This window comes from Podarcis erhardii (genome assembly GCF_964252035.2).
Source record: "Podarcis erhardii genome assembly, chromosome: 13".
In the NCBI taxonomy this organism is placed as follows: domain Eukaryota; kingdom Metazoa; phylum Chordata; class Lepidosauria; order Squamata; family Lacertidae; genus Podarcis; species Podarcis erhardii.
Genome location: NC_138502.1, coordinates 55,119,847 through 55,129,297, shown reverse-complemented (window position 1 = coordinate 55,129,297; position 9,451 = coordinate 55,119,847).

Genomic DNA, 9,451 nt, shown 5'->3' with positions numbered 1-9,451 from the left:
GACCTGGTGTCTTCCATGGCGACACTAGGGCTCTCCCAGTTTGTTTCGGGCACCACACATCAAGCAGGCCACACGCTGGATTTGATCTTTGGCATCGGTATAGATGTGATCATGTCTCCTTCGATGAAGGTGCCATGGTCTGATCACTATGCCCTGAAAGCCAGGATTGACGTTCCACCCCCACCCTGCTTGGGTGGCGAGCCAATTTGGGCTCGCCCGCAGAGGCTGATGGACCCTGATAGATTCCGGCAAGCCTTGCGGGACCTTTCTCCCCCTGGCAACTCATTGACTGAGCTTGTTGAGGCCTGGAATACCCAGCTCCTGGCAGCCATCGATGAGATCGCACCTAAGCGCCCTCTGCGACCCCGCAGAAACCGGGCTCCCTCATTTACCGAGGAGCTCCGGAAAATGAAGCGGGACCTCAGACGGCTAGAGCGAGTATGGCGGGGTGCCCGTGACGGAGCCTCAAGAACATCTTATAGGGTTTTTATGAAAACCTATGAGATGGCAGTGAAGGCCGCTAAGAAGTCTTACTTCTCGGCCTCCATTGCATCCGCTAGCTCTCGCCCGGCGCAATTATTTAGTATAATTCGGTCTTTAACGTCCCTCGAAGGACAGCCAAATTTAAATAACAATTTGACACACAGCTGTGAGGCATTTGCGAGCTTTTTCGCGGAGAAGGTCTTGTTGCTCCGCCATGACCTCCCTGCCAATTTGGATACAATAAAGGAACTGGAGGCCCCTTGACTGTCCTCGGGTTCAGTATTGGACCACTTTGACTGGATATCCCCAGCCGATGTGGACAGACTCCTCCGAGCTGGAAAGCCCACCACCTGTCCTCTCGACCAGTGCCTGTCCTGGCTGATTAGAGCGTGCCCAGACGAGGTGCGGGCCCCCCTGGGGGATATCATCAATCTGTCCCTTGGCACCGGGACATTCCCAGGGGAACTGAAGGAGGCAGTGGTGCGCCCGCTCTTAAAGAAAACATCATTAGATCCCTTAGATCTATCCAATTACCGCCCGGTTTCGAATCTTCCATTCTTGGGTAAGGTGATTGAGAGAGCGGTTGCTGAACAGCTTGGTAGGTTTCTGGATGAAACATCGGCTCTGGATCCATTTCAGTCCGGCTTCCGCGCTGGTCATGGGACCGAGACGGCTCTGATCGCCCTAACAGATGATCTCTGCAGGCAGCTGGATCGAGGCGGGTCGGGGCTGCTGATTCTTCTAGACCTGTCAGCAGCCTTCGACATGGTCGATCACGAACTCCTGGACCACCGCCTTGCCGACGTGGGGATCCAGGGCACAGTCCTTCAATGGCTGCGCTCGTTTCTCTCTGGTCGGGGACAGAGGGTGGCGCTTGGGGGGGAATTGTCATCCCGCCACTCCTTGGTGTGTGGTGTGCCCCAGGGTGCAATACTCTCCCCGATGCTTTTTAACATCTTTATGCGCCCCCTCGCCCAGCTTGTCCGGAGTTTTGGGCTGGGCTGCCATCAGTATGTTGATGATACCCAACTCTATCTGTTGATGGACGGCCACCCGGACTCGGCCCCAGACACACTGATCAGATGCTTGGAGGCTGTGGCTGGATGGTTACGTGGGAGCCGGTTGAAGTTAAATCCTTCGAAGACAGAGGTCCTCTGGCTGGGACGGGACGACATGGGGCTGAGGGGGCAACTCCCATCTCTTGCGGGGGTGCAATTAGTGCCAGCACCGTCCGTTAAGAGTTTGGGTGTAATCTTCGATACCTCCCTCTCCATGGAGGCGCAGATTGCAGCTATAACAAAGGCGGCATTCTTTCATCTCTGCCAAGCTAAGCAGTTGGCTCCTTACCTCTCTCGCCCTGACCTAGCCACTGTGATCCACGCGACGGTCACCTCCAGACTGGATTATTGTAACTCGCTCTACGTGGGGCTGCCCTTGAGACTGACCCAGAAACTCCAGCGGGTGCAAAATGCCGCAGCGAGACTCCTTACGGGGTCTTCGCTTAGAGAGCACATTCATCCGGTGCTATACCAGCTGCACTGGCTCCCGGTGGAGTACAGGATCAGGTTTAAGGTGCTGGTTTTAACCTTCAAAGCCCTATACGGCCTAGGGCCCTCGTACCTACGGGACCGCCTCTCCTGGTATGCCCCACAGAGGAACTTACGATCTTCAAATAAAAACACCTTGAAGGTCCCAAGCCACAGAGAGGTTAGGCTGGCCTCAACTAGAGCCAGGGCTTTTTCGGCTGCGGCTCCAACCTGGTGGAATGCTCTGTCACAAGAGACAAGGGCCCTGCAGGACTTGACATCTTTCCGCAGTGCCTGCAAGACAGAGCTGTTCCACCAGGCCTTTGGTCAGGGCGCAGCCTGACTCCCTCCTTTGGCAATCTTTACAAAACTTTAGTTTATGGTTGCCATCAATTTTGATTTTAATTCATTTTTATAATGTTTTATAATGTTGTACTGTTTTAGTGTTGTTAGCCGCCCTGAGCCCGGCTTCGGCTGGGGAGGGCGGGATATAAATAAATTTTATTATTATTATTATTATTATTATTATTATTATTATTATTATTATTATGTAAATGCATCAAAACAATAAATTATCAATGACATATGTATGTATATAGAGAAAATAAAAATCAGAATCCAATGATAAGGGTAACATTGATTCTAGATAAGACGAGTAGTGGTGGAGGGAAGTTAAACTGGGTGGTGGGTTTATTTTATTTTGTTTATGTTTTTTCTTTTTCTTTTTCAGATATTGTATAATGATTTAATGTATAATGATTTAATGTTTCTTTTCTGTTATGTATTATTTCTCTTTTTTAATTAAATTGTATGATGGAAAATCTAAATAAAAATACAAAAAGAAGGGGCGGGGGGGGGGGGGAGAAGACCCATTGTTTCCCAGGCCAGCCTCCTCCCATCTGCTACTCTTCAGCAGTATCACCAGTAGCCAGGGATGATGGGAGTTGCAGAAATTGTAACTGAAAGGTTGGCCAATGCTCCTACCTTTAATTTCAAGTTGAGGGCTTTTTGGAAGCCTTCTGCTAGACATTTTGCATGGCTGGGCAGCTGCTACAGCAGGCTGTAGGGGCCCTTGTAAAGCAACACTTAAATATGCAGTCCATTGGGACACTCCTGCTATTGAGATGAATGGTGAGCCTTACAAGAGCCTTACATTTCAACAGGGCTTGCCTATAAGAGCATCCCAATGGTTTCTATCAACTAAAATTACTCAGTCTGCCATTGGATTCCACCTTTAATATTCAGATCTCCAGGGGAAATTGAAGGCATTCACAGGCTATGAATGATTGTTTCTTAGCTTGCCCCTTCTGCACATTGAGTTTGGGCTCTCATTCCTTGGAATCACCATGACAACATTCCTCTGGAGCACCAAACATCCTTGAATCAAACTCTGGAAGCAAACTAGTCTCAAGCTTCTGCAAACACTCCTTTTCTGTTGACTCCCTGCCCCCCGCCGGTGCAACATTTATTTGAGTTTTCCCCGCTGGCCTGCCTCCACGAAGGTGCCAGGAACATGCTTTGCTCTGAGAAATTCTCCTTGCACTCTCCTTTGCACCCTTGTACTGTACTTGAAATCCTACAAAAGTGCTCTACCATGAGGGATCAGTGTGTAAGCAGGAACCACAAAAGAAGTTGTTGTTGTTGTTTAGTCATGTCTGACTCTTCGTGACCCCATGGACCAGAGTACCCCAGGCACTCCTGTCTTCCACTGCCTCCCTCATGCTGATAGCTTCGAGAACACTGTCCCACCATCTCGTCCTCTGTCGTCCCCTTCTCCTTGTGCCCTCCATCTTCCCCAACATCAGGGTCTTTTCCAGGGAGTCTTCTCTTCTCATGAGGTGGCCAAAGTACTGGAGCCTCAGCTTCAGGATCTGTCCTTCCAGTGAGAACTCAGGGCTGATTTCCTTCAGAATAAGTAACCAGTCTCAAAGACATTCACGTTACTATGAGTCACCCCCAGGAATGCATGGAGCAGGTGAAGAGAGGTCAGGCTGCTAGTATAAAAATGTACACTAAAGCAGCCCTTACTGGTTCATAGACCTGTAGCTGTGTGTATTTTCTGCAGATATCAAACAGAGATCTCTTCTTGCTTGCTCTGCACATGGGATCTTTTCTTACTAGGGCTGCCATGCTTGGTTTGCTAGATGGATGGACTAAGGGAAAGGGCCTTAGCTCAGAGGCAGAGCATCTGCAGAAGGTCCTAGCTTTAGTCTCTGGCATCTGCAGGTAAGGCTGGGAATGTACCCAGTCTGGAATCCTGGAGAACTGCGAGTCAGTGTAGACAATCCTGAGCAATGTGGCCCATTGGTCTGACTCAAGGTGGCTTCCTATGTTCCTATAATGTACACAACACACAAAAAACACATTTCTTCCTCCCCCTCCAGTTAAAGTTTGTCATGCAAACTTTGTTTCAATATAAAGTTAAGAACAAATACCACATTGTCTGCACAGAGACTGATGCTGCTGCAATTCCATCTCTGGCAGACATTGCTAATAGCAAATGGGCATTCCATAGCTGCCCAGGCAAAAGCAGGCCTTGGGGCTTGACACTCAAAAGTGTCCAGGATTTCTCCTGGATCCTCAGTGATATTACATGTAAAATATCCAAGTCTCCACTTGGTGGATGTGGATCTGTTGGATTCTCTGCACACATCTGTTGTTCTTCAGTTGCAACACAACCAGAATTTGCCTTTGCAATGATGACTAGACTGTGGCTCTAGAGGTGCACCGTCAGTACCCTGCTTCTTAGCAATTCCTGTGTGTTAAGTTGTGGGCGAACATAGCAGACGACACAGTGATTCTTCAAACAGCTCTTCTTTATTCAGATGTCAGAACAGAACTAAACTGAGGAGCTCAGTCAGCCTGCTTATATAGAGCTCCAGAACAATGTAACTGTTGCCATTTTCTAAAACTATCCAATCACTGGACGTCACTTTTTGATCCTTCATTTGCATAACTATCTACAGTATCCCCCTGCTGGCCCAGGGTGAGAACTTCAGTACATAACACCCCTCCCCACCGAGATAAGGCGTTAGTTACAATCATAATGGTTTCCTTATATACAGCACTACACGTAATGGTTCAATTAGGCACAAAAGCATATCGGTTACATTTCCCATACTTAGACCAACAGTGATACATGTCCAACAACATAGTCCTTTAAATAAGTTGGGCGCTTAGAAACTCTGCCAGACCGCCGGCGACTGGTAGCCAAGTCCGGGGGGCCACACAATTCTTGCTGAAGCTGTGGTGCGACCCTAGGTGCCGTTGAAACCAACTCCCCTGGTTCCGCTGCTGTGGGTGGAGCCTCCGCAAGTGGAGTGGTCTGAGCCTGTGGTAAGTCTGGCAGACCCTCTGAAGCGGCTTGGTTCAGCTCCACGCTGGCAGTTTGCGAGGGAGGTGTAGGTGGAGCCTCGTCATCTGTAAGTGTCTCTTCTGGAGCCACGAGCGCAGTTGGGGGCACCTCGGTAGTGTCCAAGTCCCCAACCCTGTGCCTAAGCTGGTCTATGTGCCGGCACCACAAGCGTCCATCTTCGAGTGCCACCTGGTACGAGCGAGGTCCAGTGACTCCCACTACTGTGGCTGGCACCCAAGGAATGTCCCCCACATAGTTCCGGACAAAGACCTGGTTTCCTGGAACAAATGACCGTGGCGCGTTGGGACAGCCTGGGGGTTCGGCCACGGCAAAGTCCGGGTGCAGCCGGTCGAGCGGTGACCTGAGGCGGCGGCCCATAAGCAGTTCAGCAGGACTCCGCCCTGTGGTCGCATGAGGGGTGATGTGTTGCACGAACAAGTATTCGGCGACCCGCTCATGCCAGTCTCCCCGGTCCAGGCGCGCCAGTGCCTCTTTTGCCGAGCGCACCATCCTCTCCGCTTGCCCGTTGCTGGATGAATGAAAGGGTGCCGTTAGGGCATGGCGGATGCCCAGTCCCAAAAGATACCGCTCAAAAGTGCCTGATGTGAACTGCGGTCCGTTGTTGGAGACAAGGACATCAGGACACCCATGCGTCGCAAACAGGCCTCGCAGAACCCGGATGACGGCCTCGGTAGTGGTGGAGGGCATCAGGGCCACCTCCAGCCATTTGGAATAGGCGTCCACCACTACCATAAAGGTCCGGCCGTGAAAGGGGCCGGCCAGATCGATGTGCACCCTCGACCAGGGTGTCTTTGGCGTCTCCTAGGTGTGTCCCTTAGCTGCCGGTGGTGCAGGCCTTGATTCTTGGCACGCTTGACAGGCGGACACCCAGGCAGTGATGGCATCGTCCATGTTAGGCCACCAGACGTAACACCTTCATTTTGTCAATTCCCGGGTGGCCAACATGCAGAGCCTCCAGGACGCGTTGACAGAGTCTTTGGGGAATCACGACACAGTCTCCCCACAGCAGACAGCCGCGATGAGCCGAGAGTTCATGTTGTCTGGTTGTGGAGGGCTGGAACTCTGATGCAAAAGGCCCTTGTGGCCACCCCCTCCACACCCAGTTGAGCACACGGCTGATGGTGCGATCCTGGGCAGATGCGGAGGCCACAGTGGCAGCCGATACAGGCGCTGCCGGAAGATCCTCAATCAGGAGGAGTGATGAAGCTGGAGCCAGGTCTTCCACAAACGCTGGAAGAGGGCAACGGCTGAGGGCGTCGGCATGGCCCATCGATTTCCCCGGCCGATGGACGAGCTGGTAGTGGTAGGCAGCCAGGAAAACAGTCCATCGCAGCATGCGTGGTGAGAGGACTGGTGGAGTTGGACGATCACCGGCGAGGAGGCCCAGGAGCGGCTTGTGGTCAGTGATGAGGTCAAAAGTCCTGCCATAGAGGTATTCATGGAACCTCTTCACTCCAGCCACAAGTGCCAGTGCCTCCTTGTCGAGCTGGCTGTAATTCCGTTCCATCGGAGATAGCGTCCTGGAAAAGTAGGCGAGCGGTGCTTCTCTTCCGTCTGGAAAACGGTGACTAAGGACAGCGCCGATGCCAAAAGGTGAGGCGTTGCAGGCAAGGACCAGCGGCCTGGATTCACTGTACTGTACCAGCACACTGTCCGATGAAAGGAGAGCCTTGACCGCGTTGAAGGCCGCCATCTCCCGATGACCCCGGGACCAAGGCATCTTTGTGCTGAGGAGTCGGTGAAGAGGCTCAGCCACCGTGGCTTTGTGGGGCAGGAACATGTTATAAAAGTCCAGCAGCCCCAGGAACGCCTGCAACTCTGTCTTGTTCTTTGGGATGGGGGCCTGCTGGATAGCGCGGATCTTGGATGTGGTCGGGTGAAGGCCGGAGGCGTTGATAAGATACCCCAGGAACTCTACCTGTGGAACGGCGATCTGGCACTTCTCCCTCTTTACCTTGAGCCCGGCCTCTTGGAATCTGGTCAGCACGGCACGGAGGCGCTCAAACAGCTGCTGGTGTGAGTCTGCGGACACCAAGACGTCATCAAAATATGGTACCACGCCTGGAAGCCCTTGCAGGAGAGCCAGTGTGGTGTAGTGGTTAAGAGCGCTAGACTCGTAATCTGGGGAACCGGGTTCGCGTCTCCGCTCCTCCACATGCAGCTGCTGGGTGACCTTGGGCTAGTCACACTTCTTTGAAGTCTCTCAGCCCCACTTACCTCACAGAGTGTTTGTTGTGGGGGAGGAAGGGAAAGGAGAATGTTAGCCGCTTTGAGACTCCTTCGGGTAGTGATAAAGCGGGATATCAAATCCAAACTCTTCTTCTTCTTCTTCCATAAGGCTTTGGAAGATGCCAGGAGCCACACTCATCCCGAACTCCAACCGGTGGCAACGGAATGCCCCTCGGTGGGTGACGATCGTCTGGGCTTCAGCAGTGGCATCATCGATGGGCAGTTGTTAATAGGCTTGGGCAAGGTCCAGCTTAGCGAAGACCTTACCCTCACCCAGGGAATGCAGCAGGTGTTGGACAACAGGAACCGGATAAGCGTGCTGCTGAAGTGCCTTGTTGATCGTGCACTTGTAGTCAGCGCAGATTCTCACCGACCCGTCTGGCTTGACAGGCGTGACGACGGGGGTTTCCCACTTGGCGTGGTCAATGGGCTCCAAAACTCCTTGGGCGATCAGCTTGTCCAGTTGTTCTTTCACCTTAGCCTTGAGAGCAAAGGGAACCCGGCGTGGCTTTAGCTTGATGGGGACGACTTGTGGATCAAGGCTAAAGGAGATGGGCGTACCTGTATATTGCCCCAAAGTGCCGTCAAAAACCTCGGCAAAGTCTTTGACCAGACCCTCAGTCTCTGTGTTAGAGATGCAGTTGATGACGGTGACTTCCAGGCCAAGGGCATCAAACCAGTCTAGCCCTAGGAGGCTTGGCCGTTGACCTTCGACCACCACCAGCCGGAGCAGGCCCAAAAAATCCTTGAAGGCGATCCGGAATGTCGTTTCCCTGGTAGTCTCTCAGGTGTACGCGGTGAGAGTCGAGTTGCCTTTTGGACACTCTGGGTTCCAGTCTTTTGTTGGTGCTCCAAGACACGATGGACAGGGCAGACCCGGTGTCAATCTCCATGTCACATGGAGCTCCTTCAATGAGCACCGTGACGGTCAGCTTGCGTCACGTAGGTGAGTCGGTTTGGCCAATCGTGGTTCCAGATGGGCAGCGGCAGTTGGTGACAGCGAAACAGCTTTCCTTGGCAGACTGGAGTGAAGACTTGGACTTGTGAGTAGGTGAAGGGGGGTGTCAGACGGAGCCGATCGGCAGACCTTAGCAATGTGGCCCCTTCTGGAACACTTCCGACAGATGGCATCTCTGAATCGACACTTGGCACGGGAATGGTTGCCTCCGCAGCCGGCACATTCCGGTTGGCCCTTGGACTTCTGTTGGAACTTCCTGTGCTCCCGCTTTGTCTTGTGCACGTCATCGTCTTCACTGGAGGATGCCTCATCACTGCTGGCCTCTTCGTGATGCACTGGAACTGGCTTCCTAGCAAGACGTGGGCTGCTGGCCTTGCGGATCTCCTGGGCAGCTTCTGAGGCCACAGCCTCCTCAATGGCTTTCTGTAGCGTGAGGTCTGGCTTGGCGAGGAGACGCCATTGCAGATGGATGTCCCAGACCCTGCAGACGATTCGATCCATCAGGGCATCGTCTAAGTCTCGGAACTTGCAGTGCATTGCAGCCTGTCTGAGGGCAGTGCTGTAGTTGTTGATTGACTCCCCCTGTGCCTGGTTCCGGTGGTAGAACGCATGGCGGGCAGCAATCTTGGACAGCTTTGGCGCGTAGTGGTTGCAGAGCTTCTCTTGGATCATGTCCCATGGTGTTGCCTGGACTGCTTCAGGCGCAACCAATGCTCGAGCCGTCTCAAACACCTCAGGCCCACAGAGGCTGAGGAATAGGCCCCGCTTCCGTTCCTGTGATACTGCTGTCAGCTCGTTGGCTTGGAGGTAGCAGTCGAACCAAGCGAGGTAGGAGTCCCATGATTCAGAGGCTGACGCAAACGGCGGTAGAGGCACAAG